Raw genomic sequence first — 18,549 nt, 5'->3', positions numbered from 1 at the left:
AGACTCTTTCAGCAGTAACTCAGAAGTTCAGTTTTTTTTCCTGTGGGTAGTTCTATTATCTCAGCATTAGGGGAACAGAGAGATTGAAGACTTACGCATGGTGTTTTCATCTCATATTTCATTGAAAAGAACAATCACATGAACTTACTTAATATCGAGACAGACTGGATATAAACTTTCCACTTCCAGGGAGGAAAAATACCAACTGAAGTGTTGAACACAGAGCACTGTCTCTGCTTCTCTCGCTAACCTCATGAACCTGGTGATTTAATTAACCTGTTTGTTTCCTCTTTTAAGAAATTAAAATGAGGATATTCACCCTAATAGGATTTCTTGGAGATGAAAATTAACTTACATGTATAAAGTTCATTGAATAGTGCTTTCACATGGTTGGGGCTCAGTAATGGTAGGTTCTTTTCTTCCCAAGGTGAGATTGGACAGTAAACTCGACATAACACAATGGACACACTGAAGAATACATATAACCATGCCCCAAACTATGTAAGTCTTAAAAGCAATCTGCCTACTTTTAACTATTTGTTTTCCCACTGGGTTACCAATAAACTCATATCTTTATGTAAGTTTTAAGAGGGAGTGCTTATGACTCCATTAGTAGGCATATAAATTTACCATTATGATCCTAGCCATTAGCTCTAATTAGTAAATATATACAAAAATGTTTTAGGTAAATTATAATAAAGTCAGAGTTCTAAACATTAAGCCCTTCTTTCTTCCCTCTTCATACATACTATACAGTCTGAAGTGAATATATTGAAATTGTTAATTAAGACAGATCAAATAACACTTTAGTAAAATTGATTTTTTACAGGACTATAAATCTTGCAACTGCACAACATATATTTTTTTCTCAAGTGCACATGTTTACTACGATGGAAAAATATTGAACTGTATGTAATATCTCAATCAATTTTAAATAATTGAAATCATACAGAGTATATGCTTTAACTGTAATTAGATTCAATTAGAAGTCTTTATTAAGAGATTTAGAAAAATCCCCCAATTTGGAAACAACAGACTTCTCAACAGTTTATGCAACAAAGAAAAAATAATAGGAGAAACTAGAAATTATTTTGAATGTTTTATAGGGTGTGGGGAGCCACTCTAGCAGAGAGGCTTTGACCCTTGCTACAACTCATAGTGACTTGGACATTGCCCTGGTCCTAGAAGTTTGAAGTCCCAGAAGTCTTCAGACATAGGCATTAACCTATAGCCCTTTGGTCTAATTACACTCACATGTCCCTTGTAACTCCACCCCTTCTTGCCTTTTTTTGGATGGAACTTACTAAGAATGAGGGTCCTCTCAATAAAAGCCCACTTCCAAACATTCTCACTCTCTCTTGCCAGCCTCTCAAGACTATTCCTCGCTCTCCCATTTGGGGAGCTTGAGGCCGAGAAAGGAGAAGCCATTCTGAAGCTTGTTTAAAGGTAAAGTGTGTGTCTGTGTTTTATTTGGTGTCCCTGGAAATTCATATAAGCGACCTTAAGTTCAGCTGTCCCTGCGGGCTGGGGGCAGCAATAGGATGAAGAAGTCGGCCAATCTACTGTAAAGAATAATTACTATAGCCAATACTGATTGCAAAATTGAAACTTACTATAAGAGAACATCTTGAATATTTTCACAAAAATAAATGAGTAAGTATATAAGATGATGGATACACCAATTAGTTATGTAATCATTTCACAATGAATACTATATCTAAACATTATTTTGGAAATTATAAAGACGCATCTTTTACTATCACTTGTATCTTATTAAGTTGGCAGGGGAAGAAGCTATTTTTTTTTTAAAATTGTTTTTAGTTGTCAATGGATCTTTATTTTATTTATTTATATGTAGTGCTGAGAATCAAACCCCATGTATTACACATGCTAGGCAAGCACTCTCCCCCAAGTCACAAACCCAACCCCAAGGGGAAGAAGCTATTTTTAATAGAAAAATGAAAACATAACATATCAAACTTCGTGGATTTACCTAAAGCACTGCTTACAGGGAAATTCATAATTTAAAATTCTTATTTTAGAAAAGAAATTAGTTAAGCTTAGAGTTCAAAAATTAGCAATAGGAAGGTAATATACACTCATAGTAGTAGAAGGAAGAACACAATAAAGGAAAGAGCAGAAATACTTGAAACAAAATAAGTAAACAACTGAGAAACTTATCAACACCAAAAGTTCATTCTTTGAAAAGATTAACAAAATTGGTGAAGTGGGAGCCATAAAGAACAGAAATACAAATGTAAGGAATTAAAAGAAACTTATTACTACAGATCGCACACCCATTAAAAGGATAAGAAAATATAATGAATAGTTTTATACAAACAAATTTGACAGATGAATAAACAAATTATTTGAAGAACACAACTAATCAATACAAATATAAAATGAGACAGAAAATTTGAATAAGCCTATATATGTTAAAGAAATTAAATATGTCATCAAAACTTGCCCAGAAGCAGGATTCCAGGCCAGACAGTTGTACTAGTCAATTATATCATGTATTAAGGGAAAAATAAGACTGATCTCACACCAGTCCCATCAGAACATAGCAAAGAAAGGAAAATTTACAATTTTTAAAAATGAAGTCAGCATGCCCTGAATATCAAAAACTGAAAAAAGAATTTCAATAAAGAAAGAGAGGGAAAAGACGGGGAAGATCAGGAGAAAATTACAGAGCATAGATGATGATGATGATGATGATGATGATGATTAGCATATATATAAAAGATCCTTTAACAAAATATTAGCAAATCAAAACCAGTAGTATATAAACTGAATAATACATTGTAAGTAAATAGGATGTATCCCAGGAATACATGAGTAATTTAACATTCAAATATCAATCAATGTAATTTATAAAATACTTTAAATGAAGTGAAACAAATGATAATTTCAATAAATTAAAAAAAAGTTTTGTAAAACTTAACATTTATCATGACAAAAAATCATCAGATGATTATAAATAAGGGACCTTTCTAAATCTGATTAAGGATGCTAAGAACTGAAACTGAAATTCTGAGATTTTACTCTTATTTGCAAGGTCATAAATTAGTCTGTCACAGTTTCACAGATGTTGGCAGAAGATACAAGGCTCCTGGGTCAGCTGTAAAGGACAGTTTGGTTTTCAAAGCAATAGCACTGAGTACCTTCATTTTTTGGTATCAGTGTCCCAAGTCCCAATTAAAAGAAACTTATTACTACAGATCGCACACCCATTAAAAGGATACACAGTGGTTTGTGTGATAGAAGAGGAACTCTGAATTTAGTGAACCAAAATGTCTTTTAATAGGCAATAAGGAAACATGATCAAACTTTCCCAGAGGGACGTGTTATCCTTAAATTGGATAGTAAACAAATCTGCCCTTTACTCTATAGAGAGACACTATACTTTACAGGTTCTTGACTATATAAATATCCTTACAAGATAGTCCAGAACAAAAAGATGATAGTCTATCTGTTTACAAGCCATATGGCAACATGAGAATTGTTTCTTAAAAGCAATCTATATTATACCATAGCTAACATAATTGATGATGAAATATTAAATGCTTTTTAAACAAAATCAAGAGCAAGCAAGTATGAGCAGTTATAGCATTTCAATTCAATATTTTTCTGGAGGTCCTATTCATTGTAATAACATAAGAAAAAGAAATGAAAACATGATGTGTTAAAAAAAAAGCAAACTATCTCCCTATTCAGAGGATATAATTCTTTACATGGAAAATCTTAAAGAACCTATATAAACTACTAAAAATAAGTGAACTTGGTAAGGTTACATACTAAGATGGTATTTGTGCAATACTTTTTTATTATATATATTTTTTAATTTGTTATAATTAGTTATACGTGATAGTAGAATGCATTTTGACACATTGTACCCAAATGGAGCACAACTTCTCATTCCTCTGGCTGCACATGGTGCAGAGTCACACCTGTAGTGTAGTCAGTCATACATGTATATAGGGTAATAATGTCCGTCTCATTTCACCATCCTTCCCATCCTCATTCCCCCTCCCCTGCCCTAACTCCTTTGTCTCTCCAAAGTTATATATTGAACACAACATGATGGTATTAGAAGGCAGGGTCTTTGGAAGGTAATTTAGGCCTTGATTTTAGAGCCTTCATGAGGGGGGAAAGTGCTTTTATCAGAAACGCAACAGATCATTTCCCTCTTGGGCACATGAGGATATATGATAGTCATCTTCAGCCCAGGAATAGTGTCCTCACCAGACAACAGTCTCTAGTCACCTTGATTTTTGAACTTCCTAACTTCCAGGACTGCGAGAAATAAGTGTTTGTTGTTTAAACCACCTGGTGTTCAAGCTAAGATAATGCTTAATATTTTAAAATTTGTACTTCTACATACTAGCAGCAAACAATGAAAAGTAATTCTAAAAATATCTAGAAATAAATTTCAGATGTTTAAAACATGTACACTAGAAACTAAACAATACCATTGGAATAAAAGACCTGAATATGTTGGCACATAATTTTAGGGATTCCAGAGACTGAGGCAGAAGGATTCAGAGTTTGAGGCCAGCCTTGGCAATTTAGTGAGACTCTGAGAAACTTGGAAAGACCCTATTTCAAAAAGGAGTGCAGATATAGCTCAGTAGTAAAGCATCCCTGGGTTCAATGCCGAAATCCAAGAACCTAAATAAAGAGATATACCACATTCATGTACTGAAAAACTTGATCTTGTTAAAAATGTTAATTATCTTTCAAGTTGCACTATCTATAATCCCAATAAAAATTTCAACTGGATTTTCCTATAAAAACTGATTTAAAACTATATATGAAAATTCAAAGGACTCAGAACATCCAACTTAAGAAAAAGAATTAGAGGACATACGCTACTTGATTTCAGATCTTCCTATAAAGCTCTATCAATGAAGACATAAGGATTGACAAGTAGATCAGAAACAAAAGAAAAGACTCTCATATTTCCACACTTTTACAGTCATTCGAGTATTATGAACAATTCCAGAAAAGGATCAAATGAGAAGAACTGGAGAGTTAGAACTCCTTAGAGATTGGTGGAGTGCTCATGATCAGAATACTGATAGAAATGTGGATAGTAAAGGCCATGTGGACAAGGTTTCAGATGGAAATAGGGAATATCACATTAGAAACTAGAGCCCATTCTAGTTATGAAGTAGCAAAGAGATTGGCTGCAGTGACACAGCCACAGGGAGAGCTGCCTGATGCTTTGGGGGCCATCCGTGCCCAGTGGTTTACAAGATGCCAGAGCTGGAGTTTTAAGATTTATTGCCTTCCCTATTCAGTTTCAGTCTTGTTGAGGGCCTGTGACCCCTTTCTTTCAGGTTATGTCTAAGAATGTTTACCTTTTGCCTACTCCACTGTTGTTATCTTAGACTATGTAACTTGTTCTTGATTTTACAGGCACAGCTAAAGGAAGTTATCCTTGAGTTCCAGGTGAGACTTTGGACTTCAGAGTTTTGAAGCAGTTAAAACCCTGGGAACTCTTGGCATAAATAAATGCATTCTGAATTGTGAGGACATGAAATTTGGGGGCCAGTGCTGGAATATTATGATCTGTTTGAGTGTGTCCCTCGAAATTTCAGGTGCTGAGAGCTTAATTTCCTTAAGAGATGGGACCTAGTAGAAGGTAACTGGGCCACGGGATTTCATTTCAATCACATTGGGTTCAATGAGCCTAGCCCTTACCTGTTCTACTGCTTGCTCTCTCACCATGTGATCTCTCTGTACATGTGCCACCATTTTGATGCCATCTGTCATGAGGCCCTCACCAGAACCCAACAGATATGGATGTTATTCTCTTGAACCTCCAGAATTAAGAGCTAAATAAACTTTTTTCTTTATAAAGTAATCAGCTTTAAGTGTTTTGTCATAGCAACAAAAAAAAATGTGTCTGGACAGCTAACTTAAAAAATCGAAAGATAAATATTGGTCAGTATGTGGAGAAATTTGAGCCCTTGTACACCATTAGTGGAAATGTAAAACGTTGCAGCCACTATGGAAAACGGTATGGAAATTCTTCAAAATATTAAAACTAGAACTACCATATGATCCAGCAATCTACTTCTGGATATATACCCAAAGAATTGAAATCAGGATCTTGAAGAGATATCTGCACTGTCATGTTCAAAGCATTATTCACAATACACAGGGTGTAGAAATAACCTAAATATCTATTAGTGGGTAAATAAAGAAATGTGGTATATACATAACATGAAATATTATTCATATTTAAAAAAGAAGGAAATCTTACTTTATGGAACAATGTGGATGAACCTTGAGAACATTATGCTAAAAAGTCAGTCACTGAAGGACAAATACTGCATGATTCCACTTACATGAAGTACAGCTAACAGAGTCAAATTCATAGAAAAAGAGTCAAATGGTGGTTGTGAGGAACTGTGGGAGAGGAAAATGGGATTTGCTCTTCAACATGTATAAAATTTCAGTTATACAAAATGAATAAATTCTAGAGGTCTGATGTATAACATTACGGCCATACTTAACAATACTGCATCATGCTCTGAACTATTTAAAAAGATTTTTGTTAAGAATAATAGCACAGCAAAAAATTTTACCATGTTCATTTTCAAAGCAGATGATCTGCTAACAAATTATTTCACTCTTTTTGAAGAAGATTTCAGGTGTTCCTAATTTAGCCCCTAAGTTTTAGAAATGTGAGATTCCTAGAAGTTTAAATCAGATTAGGTCAAATAAAAATGTTGAATTTTTAGCTGCATTTTCCCTCATTTAATTAGGTATGCTCTACTTACATACCAACTTAAAAAAACTGACATGTTCATACAATGAAATATTAGTCTGCAATATAGCAATATATTCATAGTGAAAGAAGTTTAGAATTACATGCTATTCCATTTACATTAAATTATCTAATAAAACTACTCTAGGGAAAAAAATCAGGGCAGAAGTTGTTGCTGGAGGAATGAGGGGAAGGACTGACTGGGAAGGGGCTTGAGAGAATTTTCTATAGTGATAAGTTTATATCTTGATAGCGATTTGGGTTACACAGGCATAAGGGTTTGTTAAACCTCAATAAAGGAAATTTAAGGATTGTGCATTCCATTGTAAATACAGCTTACATCAAGTTAAAAATTAAAAGAACATTAAATCCTAGTTAATGATAAGCATATTAAAGTAGTTTGGGTAAATTTTATGGATATCCCGAAATTCCTTTGAACTGTTTCTCAACATGGGTTAGTGGACAGATAAGGTGTGGATAGGTACTTTGTTGGAGCAGTCCTGGCAAATTAGTACTGTGTTAAAAGGAGTCACATCAATGGCTTTCAAACTTCTGATCACAACCTACAATATAAATTCATTTTATCATATCTGAAACATTTTTAAACAATTTCCCTTAGTACAGTCAGTGAATGTTGATATTTTCAATTGTATTATAATATTCCATTAATTCATATAAAAATTCACAATAACTGAGTTTTAAAAAATTTTTTTAGTAGATGGACACAATACCTTTATTTATTTATTTATTTTTATATGGTGCTGAGGATAAAACCCAGAGCCTCATACCTGCAAGGCAAGGGCCCTGTCACTGAGCCACAATCCCAGCCCACCATAACTGATTTTTAATCGATGAATTGCCCAAGTGTTGAAAAATGCTAGTGAGAAATACTATATTTGTTGAAACAACAAAGACCCCGTCAACTGGATACATGGCAAAATAGAGCTGGAAAGGATTTTAGTGGGTGTCAAATTTTTAGTTTCTTTAGTATCCAGACTTTTTAATTAATTATTTTTTTGGGGGTAGTTGCAGATGGATAAAATGCCTTTGTTTTATTTATTTGTATGTGGTACTCAGGATTGAACCCAGTGCCGCACACATGCTAGGCAAGCACTGTGCCACTGAGCCACAGCCCCAGAGTGAGCATCCATTGTTAAAGCACCTACCCCCCATATAGAATTTTAGGAGAAATTCCTATATCAAACATATGCATATGTTAAGACAGTAGTAAGGAGAGAAGTAGAACTCCCATTTCCAACTCTGATAGCCCTTTACAGCTCAGTAACAGCAAGGACTCTTGGGAACATGACTTAAAAACTAAATGCTGTTTAATCCATTCCCCTCATTTTAGAAAGGGGACCCTGGGATGAAGTGTATTAGATATCTGTGAAGGACCATAAAGATGTTAGGAGTGTGAGACTGCCAATAATTACAAGCCAATGTTATATCTGGATGCACCACAATCCTTCAACAAATATAGGAGTGAGACTCTTAAACTTAACAGAGATTTACAAATTTCGTCCCTCACCTCATACATTACAACCATAAACCTGAGAAGCTATATTTGGTAAATCTGACGCCTCTGTGCTTAAATTTTGTGCTGTTCCACTGCCCTCTACTGGATGAGCATAGTATTTGTGGCCTCAAAATGAAGCTATAGTCCAAATCACAGGGAACAGCAATCACAGCCATCATCATACCAGCTGTAGCTTTGTTGAGCTCAAGCACTGAGTCACATGCTTACATCCTGAGCTCATTTAATCCTAACTACTCTATGGCTGGAATACTTTATCCTCACCTGGAGGCTCAGAAGTAAGTAAACCAATCAAGGTCATACAACTAAAAAAGAAAATTAAATATTGGTTCTAAAGACCAGTACTTTGTAACTTATGTTCATCAAATATAAACTTTTGATTTTTCAACTGCATTGGTGATTAATCTTGAATGGTATTACCACTTGATATCTACTGATTCACTGATTAATAACAATGCAATTATGAAATGACCTTTGTTCTAAAAAGCCCCAAATAAACATGTTCCATTAACTTTTCTTTCTGGAGAAGGCCCCAAATTTATCAGAGGAAGATGACTCCTCACCTCTCAAACATAAGAGGTTCACCAACACCACCCATCTCGTCAGACATTAAAATAAAAATATAAGATATTTATGTGCTTAATCTTGTGCTGTTTCACTGCCCTCTGCTGGATGAATTCTTTCTTGAGAGTAGGAAAGAATGCTTCTAAAGGTTTCTCACCCAATGGGATCCATGCCTCAATCCCAGACCACAGAATGTGTTTAAGATGGAAAGGGTAGGATTTGATGCTAGAAATAGGATTAATGGGTGGGGTGCAGAAAGGCCCGGAGGAATTAAGTAAAGATGACTCTAGAACTTTTGGCTAAGCAACTGGTTGGACAGCAGTAACATCAATTGACATGGGAAGGATTGGGAGAGGAGCATGGGTTTTTATTGTTAATTCACTTGTGGTAGTTTTTTTGGCAGTAGACATAAAATTAGGAGTTTGGGGTTGGGTGTGTTATGGTTGTGATGCCAAGTAGATAACACACAAAGTAATTTTTTTTTTATTCCAGTCTGTATTTAACATCTATTCTTGTTGTCTCACGTGTATGTTTCTAATTGCTGCATAGTAGTTTGTAATTCTACCAGTTATAAATGACCAGATTGCTTCCAACTCCTGCCACCACAAACAAAAGAGCAATGAGCATCCTCATGTAAGTCCTCTGCATCCATTCCTTTGGGGTGTACACTTGGGAGTGGAATATACTTAACTAAGTACTGTGAAAATTTTAACCAAAATGGCTGCAGCAATTGTACTCTATCAGCGCTGCATAAGCGTTTCTCTATCTTCTCGTGTCTTTGAATGCTTATCATTAAACAATCTAATTTCTGCCAACTGGATAAGTATAAAGAAGTATCAGGTTATTTTAATTCATCTAAGTTTGGGTACTTTTACACAGGTGTTGACCTTTTGGGTTTCTTCTTCTGTAAATTACCTATTCATATTTCATCTTTAAGTTGGGATTCCTGGCCATGTCGGTGGTCCTCCAACACAGGGATCTTTGCCACTTGGGATTCACTTGCTTGTATAGTTCCCTCCCACACTGAAAAGACTGACCAGAGAAACCAACAGAATAATGAGCAAAGTATAGCATGTAACTTCTGAGACTAGTTCATAAGAGAGATTATGGATTCTGACCTATTTTCTTAGATGTCTTGCTCTGGAAAAAGCCCACTGCCATGAGTCCAAGGACACTAAGTAACCTTCTGAAGAGGTTCAAAGGTGAAAGATCAGCCAACACCAACTTGACAGTTATGTGAATGAGTGCCCTTGGAAATGAAATGTCCAGTTCTGATCAAGCATATTCTAATTCTTTATAATGCATTCCAGAAAATAAAAAAGAAAACACTTCCCAATTCATATTATGAGGCTAGCATTACCCAAAAACCAAAACCAACAGACACTAGAAGAAAACCAGAGGCCAATTCTCATGAACACAGATGCAAAAGTCATCAATACAACTTTAGAAAACTGAATTCAAGCAATGTACAAAATCATAATATGGGATTCATCCACAGAATGCAAGGCTCTCTCAATAATCAATGTAATTTACCAAATTAACAGAACCAAAATTTTAAAAACTATATGGTCACTAAAATAGACCAAATCAACATTCAATGATAAAACTCTCAGCAAAGGGAATCTTCAAAAGTTGCAGCTAACATTCTACATAATATTGAGAAATTTCTCTTTCAAATATCAGGAACAATGCAAAGATGTCCCATCTCATCATTGCTCCTCAACACTTGCTAGACAGTTCAATGAGGCAAGAAAAGACATAAATAAAAAAAGTAAAACTGGAGCCCTGTTGACACCCTGCCAACACCTGTGGAGCCCACACTGAGTCTGAGCTGTATCTTTGAACACATCACCTAAAGCCACAGCCTGCCCCCACCCCCACCCGATCTGACCATTGCTGAAAGCAGCTGCCTCCATCTTGGGACAACTTTGGGGCCATCTTTAGCTGTGGCAACTTCCATCTTGGAACACCAGCTGGGCAGGTATCAATAGTCCCCAAAGTCCTTCTCTCCCCAGAAGCTGCTAACCCAGCACAGTGACTGCCCCTGAACAGCTCTCCAAAACTACAAAACAGCTCTCCAACACAGGTGTGCAGCCCTCAGAGTGCAACCCACGAGACCTCCTAACAGAAAGGTCTCCATTTAGGAAGTAAAAGGGACAGGGTGAGTGAGATACAATTTAGAGACTAAATTAGAGACCAGGAACTGTGAGGTCTATAGACGATAAATAAAACCTGGCGCCCACATCACATGAGTAGGCCTCAAAGGAGATGCTTGAGATGCAGTCCTTTATTGGGGACCGACTGGTGCCATACCCCACTTCCAGGTGCCTTGCACCCAAGACCAACCCTCCCACCCTGGTAACCTTCAACATCCTGAGGGTGGAGATACCAGCAAATAACAGAAAACAAGACCTACTGGATGAGAAGGGAAGCAGGAAAGATACTGAACTCTAACCAAAACAATCCTTGTTTCTTCAAGACTTTTTTTTTTCTCCCTCTATTCTCCTGCCCTCACATCTCCAACATTTGTGAAACAAAGTACTTTGCATGAATTAGGATACTGAGGATGGGGATGTCTGAATAGTATATTACAGTTCGGTTGAATGTTCTTTTATGTCCTATTTACCTTTTTTATTTTTCTTAATATGTTTGTTTTGTATTCTCTATTGTCTCCCCAAAATCACTTCCTCTCTCTTCCCCTGCTACTAACCATCTTCTTTAGATTCCTCTTTCATGCTAAGATCTAATAACTCTATATCCTCACCTCCTACCCCTCAACATCTCATCTTATACCACACCCTAGTTCTTTGTCTCCCATCAGAAACTGTAAACCCTTTACAAACCTACTGTTTGTATTGTAGAAATGAATTCAACTCACCATTTCTGTATATTGTGACAAACTATAAACGCCTTAATAGCAACCATTTGATTTAAGGTTGCATATTGGGATCTGTTAACATTGTTCTTCCCCTCAAAGGAGAAGTATTGGAAATCTGCAGGGGCACAAGCCAAAGGTGTAAAAAATGGTAATGCCTTGGATCCGCAATGCTAGAAGGAAAGACACACGAGCAACATGAAAAAGGAAGGGAAAAAAGTGCCCCAAATAAGTCAAGATACTAAATTATTAGAATACATTGTTAGCACAACAGAAGAAATGACAGAGAAGGAGTTCAGGATGTACATAATTAAAACGTTCTGTGAATTAAAGGATAACATAAGAGAACAAATACAGGCAGCAAAAGATCATTTTGATAAAGAGTTACATAAGCTAATACAGGAATCAAAAGATTACTTCAATAAGGAGATGGAGGTTCTGAAAAAACAAACATAAATCCTTGAAATGAAAGAAACAATAAACCAAATTAAAACGTCAGTAGAAAGCATCCCCAACAGATTAGACCACTTGGAAGACAGGACCTCAGACAATGAAGACAAAATATATAATCTCAAAAGAATGTATATCACACAGTGAAGATGGTAAAAAAAACCATGAGCAGAATATTCAAGAAATATGAGATAACAAAAAAGATCAAATTTAAGAGTTATTGGGATAGAGAAAGGCATAGTTCCAAACCAAAGGAATAAGAAATCTATTCAATGAAATAATATCAGAAAATTTCCCAAACACGAAGAATGAATTAGAAAACCAAATACAAGAGGCTTACAGGATGCCAGATGTATAAAATCACAACAGATCCACACCAAGGCACATTATAATGAAAATGTCTATCATACAGAATAAGGAAAGAATCTTAAAAGCCACAAGAGAAAGGAATCAGACTACATACGAGGGAAACCAATTAGGATATCTGCAGATTTTTCAACCCAGACCCTGAAAGCTAGAAGAAGATCCTGAAAAACATATACCAAGCAATGAAAGAAAAATAACTGTCAACCAAGAATCTTATATCCAGCAAAATTAAGCTTTAGATTTGATGATGAAATAAAAACCTTCTAATAAACAAAAGTTAGAAGAATTTATAGCTAGAAAGCCTGCACTACAGAATATCCTCAGCAAATATTCCATGAGGAGGAAATGAAAAACAACAATGAAAATCAGCAGAGGGAGGTATTACACTAAAGGAAAAATCGAAGGAGAAACCATGTCTGTTAAATACCAAAAATAAACAAGAATGGCTGCAAATACAAATCATGTCTCAATAGTAACCCTGAATGTTAATGACCTAAACTCACGAATCAAAAGGCATAGAATGGCAGATTGGATTTAAAAATCCAATAATATGCTGCTTCCAAGAGATTCATCTCATAGGAAAAGACATACACAGACTGAAGGTGAAAGTTTGAGAAAAAACATACCACTCACATGGACTTCAGAAACAAGCAGGGGTTTCCATCCTCATATCAAATCAAGTAGACTTCAAGCCAAAGTTAATCAAAAGGGATAAAAAGAAGGACATTTCATACTGCTCAAGGGAACCATTCATCAACAAGACATAGCAATTATAAATATATATGCCCCAAATAATGGAGCATCTACTTTCATCAAACAAACTCTTTGACAAGTTTAAGAATCAAATAGATTACAAAACAGTAATTCTGGATAACTTTAACACACCTCTTTCACCACTGGATAGATCATCCAAACAAAAGCTGAACAAAGAAACTATAGAATTCAATAAAACAATCAGTAACTTAGACTTAACTGACATATAGAATATTTATCCATCAATGAGTGAATATACCTTCTTCTCAGCAGCACATGGATCCTTCTCTAAAACAGATCTTATATTATGCCACAAAGCAACTCTTATCAAATACAAAAATGTAAAGATACTATCCTGCACTCTATCAGATCATAATGGATTGAAATTAGAAATCAAAGATCAAATAAAAAATAAAAGCTACTCTAACACCTGGAGACTAAATAATATGCTACTGAATGAACGATGGATTGCAAAAGGCATCAAAGAAAAGATTAAAAAATTCTTAAAGGAAATTGAGAACAGTGACACAGCATATTGAAATCTCTGGGACACTATGAAGGCAGTTAATAAGAGGAAAGTTCATCGCATGGAATTCATTCCTTAGAAGAAGAAAAGGTCAACAAATAAATGACCTAATGTTACAGTTCAAAGCCCTAGAAAAAGAAGAACAAATCAACACCAAAAGCAGTAAAAGACAGGAAACAATTAAAATTAGAGCTGAAATCAATGAAATTGAAACAAAAGAAATAATTGAAAAAATTGACAAAATGAAAAGTTGGTTCTTTGAAAAAATAAATAAAATTGATAAATATTTAGCCATGCTGACAAAGAGGAGAGAGAAAACTCAAATTACTAACATCTGTGATGAAAAAGGAAACATCATGACAGACAGTACAGAAATACAGAAGATAATTAGAAATTATTTTGAAAGTTTGTACTTCAATAAAATAAAAAATACTGAAGGCATTGACAAATGTCTATAGTCACATGATTTAGATAGGGCAGAGTGGATGATATACACAATTTAAACAGATCAATTACAAGTAATAAAACAGAAGACACTATCAGAGGCCTACCAACCAAGAAAAGCCCAGGACTAGATGGATATTCAGCTGAGTTCTATAAGACCTTCAAAGAACTAATACCAATACTCCTCAAATTATTTCATGAATAGAAAAAGAAGGAACACTTCCAAACTCATTCTATGAGGTCAATATCACCCTGATTCCAAAATGTGGCAAAGATACATCAAAGAAAGAGAACTTCAGACCAGTATCTCTAGTGAAACATTCTCAGATAGATGCAAAAATTCTCAATAAAATTCTGGCAAATTGAATACAAAAACATATCAAAAAAATAGTGCACCCTGATCAAGGGGCAGGAGGGGCGGGCGGTTCATCCCAGAGATTCAAGGTTGGTTCAACATATGGAAATCAATAAATGCAATTCATCACATCAATAAACTTAAAGATAAGAACCATATGATTATCTCAATAGATGTGGGAAAAGCATTTGATAAAATATTGTCGAATATTTCATGTTCAAAACAAAACTAGGGAAAACAGGAACTTAGCTCAACATTGTAAAAGCTATCTATGCTAAGCCCCAGCCCAATATCATTCTAAATGGAGAAAAATTGAAAGCATTCCCGCTAAAACCTGGAATAAGACAGGGATGCGCTCTTTCACCACTTTTATTTAACACAGTTGTTCAAAGACTAGTCACAGCAATTAGTCGAAAGAAATTTAAGGGATACGGATAGGAAAAGAACTCAAATTAGCCTATTTGATGATGATATGATTCTACTCATAGAAGATCCCAAAAATTCCACCAGAAAACTTCTAAAACTAATAAATGAATTCAGCAAAGTAGCACAATATAAAATAAACACCCATAAATCAAGTGCATTTCTGTATATCAGTGACAAATCCTCTGAAAGAGAAATGAGGAAAACCACCCCATTTACAATAGCCTTAAAAAATAAAAAATAAAAAAATAAAATACCAGGGACTTAACTTAGTGAAAGACCTACACGATGAAAACTACAGAATGCTAAAATAAGAAATTAAAGAAGACCTTAGAAGATGGAAATATCTCCCTTGTTCTTGGTTAGGTGGAATTAATATTGTCAAAATGACCACACTAACAAAAGCATATACGGATTTGATAGAATTCTAAACAAAATCCCAATGACATCCCTCATAGAAATAGAAAAAGCAGTCATGAAATTTATATGGAAAAATAAGAGACCCAGAATAGCTAAAACAATCCTTAGGCAGGCGGCATCACTATACCAGACCTTAAACTATACCTCAGAGCAATAGTAACAAAAACAGAATGGTATTGGCACCAAAACAGACTTGTAGACCAATGGTACAGAATAGAGGACACAGAGACAAACCCACATAAATACAGTCAACTTATATTAGACAAAGGTGCAAAAACATACATAGGAGAAAAGATAGCCTCTTGAAGAAATGGTGCTGGGAAAACTGAAAATCCATATGGAACATAATGAAATTAAGCCCCTAACTCTCACCATGCACAAAATTCAACTCAAAGTGGATCAAGGACCTAGAAATTAAACCAGAGACACTGCACCTATTGGAAGAAAAAGTAGGCTCAAATCTCCATCATGTCAGATTAGGACCCAATTTCCTTAATAAGACTCCTATAGCTCATGAATTAAAATCAAGAGTCAATAAATGGAATGAATTCAAACTAAAAAGCTTCTTCTCAGCAAAAGAAACAACCAATGAGGTAAATGCAGAGCCTACATTTTGGGAGCAAATTTTTACCACACGCACATCAGGTAGAGTACTAATCTCTAGGATATATAAAGAACTCAAAAATCTTAACACCAAAAAAAAAACAACCCAATCAATAAATGGGCCAAGGAACTGAACAGACACTTCTTAGAAGATATACAATCAGTCAACAAACATATGAAAAAATGTTCAACATCTCTCGAAAATTAGAGAAATGCAAATCAAAACTACTCTAAGATTTTATCTCACTCCGGTCAGAATGGCAACTATTAAGAACAACAATAAGTATTGGCGAGGATGTGGTGGGAAAAGGCACACTTATACACTGCTAGTGGGACTGCAAAGTGGTGCAGCCTATATGGAAAGCAGTATGGAGATTCCTTATGAAATCTGGAATGGAACCATCATTTGACCCAGCTATCCCTCTCCTCTGCCTATACTCAAAGGACTTAAAAACAGCATACTACAGGGACACAGCCACATCAATATTTTACAGCAGCTTAATTCACAATAGCTAAACTGTGGATCCAACCTAGATGGCCTTCAGTAGATGAATGGATAAAGAAAATGTGGTATATATAAACAATGGAATATTATTCTGCATTAAAAGAGGAATAAAATCATGGCATTTGCAAGTAAATGGATGGAGTTGGAGCATATAACGCTAAGTGAAGTTAGCCAATCCCCAAAACCCAAATGTTTTCTCTGATATAAGGATGCTGATTCATAATGAGGATGCAGGGGTGGAGCATGGGAGGAATAGACAAACTTTAGATAGGGAAGAGGGGAGGAAGGGGAAGGGAGAGAATATGGGGGTAGGAAACACGGTGGAATGAGATGGACATCATTAACCTAAGTACATGTATGAAAACACAAATGGTGTGACTCTACTTTGTGTACAACCAGACATGAAAAATTGTGCTCTATTTGTGTAATATGAATTGAATTGCATTCTGGTGTCATATATAACAAATTAGAATTTTAAAAAACCTAAAAAAATCTTTAAATACTTTTATGTGACATATTGAAAAGTAAAACTGTAATACTTTCATGTGACATATTTCATGGAGAAAATCTGAAAGGAGCTACAATAAACTATTAGAATTAAAAATGACTTTAGTAAGGTTGCAGGACATATGAGCAGTCAGTATATGAAAGTCAATTGTATACCTACATATATAAGAAATAAACAATTGTGATTTGAAATTTTTAAAAAATGTATAATTGTACCAAAAAAATAACAAAGTCCTTAGGTATAAATATATCAAAATATGTATAGGATGAAAATTATTAAAAATATAAATAAAGGTAGAGAAAGATTCATAAAGACAATCTTGTTGAGATGTAAATTCCCCTTATTTCATCCATAGACTCAAGGCACTTTCAATCAAAGGCCCAGCAAGCATTTTTGTATATACAAGTGCATTCTAAAATTTACATGAAAAGGTAAATAAACCATAATGGTGAAAAAAATTCTTTAAAAGAAAAAATTTGGAAGTCTCACATTACCCAATATCAAGGTTTACTACCTTAATCAAGGCAGTGTGGGATAGGCAAAAGAACAGGCACACCATTAGCATTAGAACACCATAGTAATAGTTATTGCAGGCAATATCCACTCAATGTTAACAACTGGATAAAACTAAATTAAGTGAGAAACTGTTTTTTTATGCTACCTCATATCTCCCAAAATATACTAATTCTTGTGGTGGTTTCAACATAGTCACATGTTCTTTCATATGCATCTCTCCAGGAAGCAAAGACTAATCTCTTTTCCCTTGAGGCTATAAACTTGTATATACTCATCCATTCATTTATAGTAATTCCAGAGAACAAATACTAACCTACAGTAGAAAACCTTAGCAGATATAGCTTAACAAAGCACTCCCTGACATAATATAAAGAGAAGGGCTCATCACTATGGTGGTATTTTCAAAAATTCATAACAACCTCAGGCTAATCATGAGAAAATATCAGACAAACTGAGATATCATCCACTATTTTTGACCATTACTCTTCAAAAGTATCAAGGTCATGAAAGAAAAAAAGGCAAGGATACTGTGGCAGACTGTTAGAGACTAAGACAAATGACAGCTAAATAAATGTAAAGTGGTATCTTAGTTCGAATTCTGGAATAGAAAAAAAATTAGTGGAAAACCTGGTGAAGTAAGAATAAAATTTAAATAATCTATCAATGATAATTTCTTAGTTTTGCTAATACTACATCATGATTATGTAAAATATTAACATTACAGGAAGCTAGGTGAAGGATTACAGGATTCTCTGCTACCTTTGGAACAGTTCTATGAATCTAAAAAATATTTCAAAATGAAAAGTTAAAAACATGAATCACCATTTGCTGCTACTTATGTAAATCAGATATTTTAAAATACTATGAAACTAAAATAAATTAAGACTTCTTATTTAACCAGAATCTGAATTTCAATTTTAAGCTCATCA

This window comes from Ictidomys tridecemlineatus, chromosome 3, assembly GCF_052094955.1.
Source record: "Ictidomys tridecemlineatus isolate mIctTri1 chromosome 3, mIctTri1.hap1, whole genome shotgun sequence".
Classification (NCBI taxonomy): Eukaryota; Metazoa; Chordata; class Mammalia; order Rodentia; family Sciuridae; genus Ictidomys; species Ictidomys tridecemlineatus.
Note: the sequence above shows the minus strand (reverse complement) of the source record.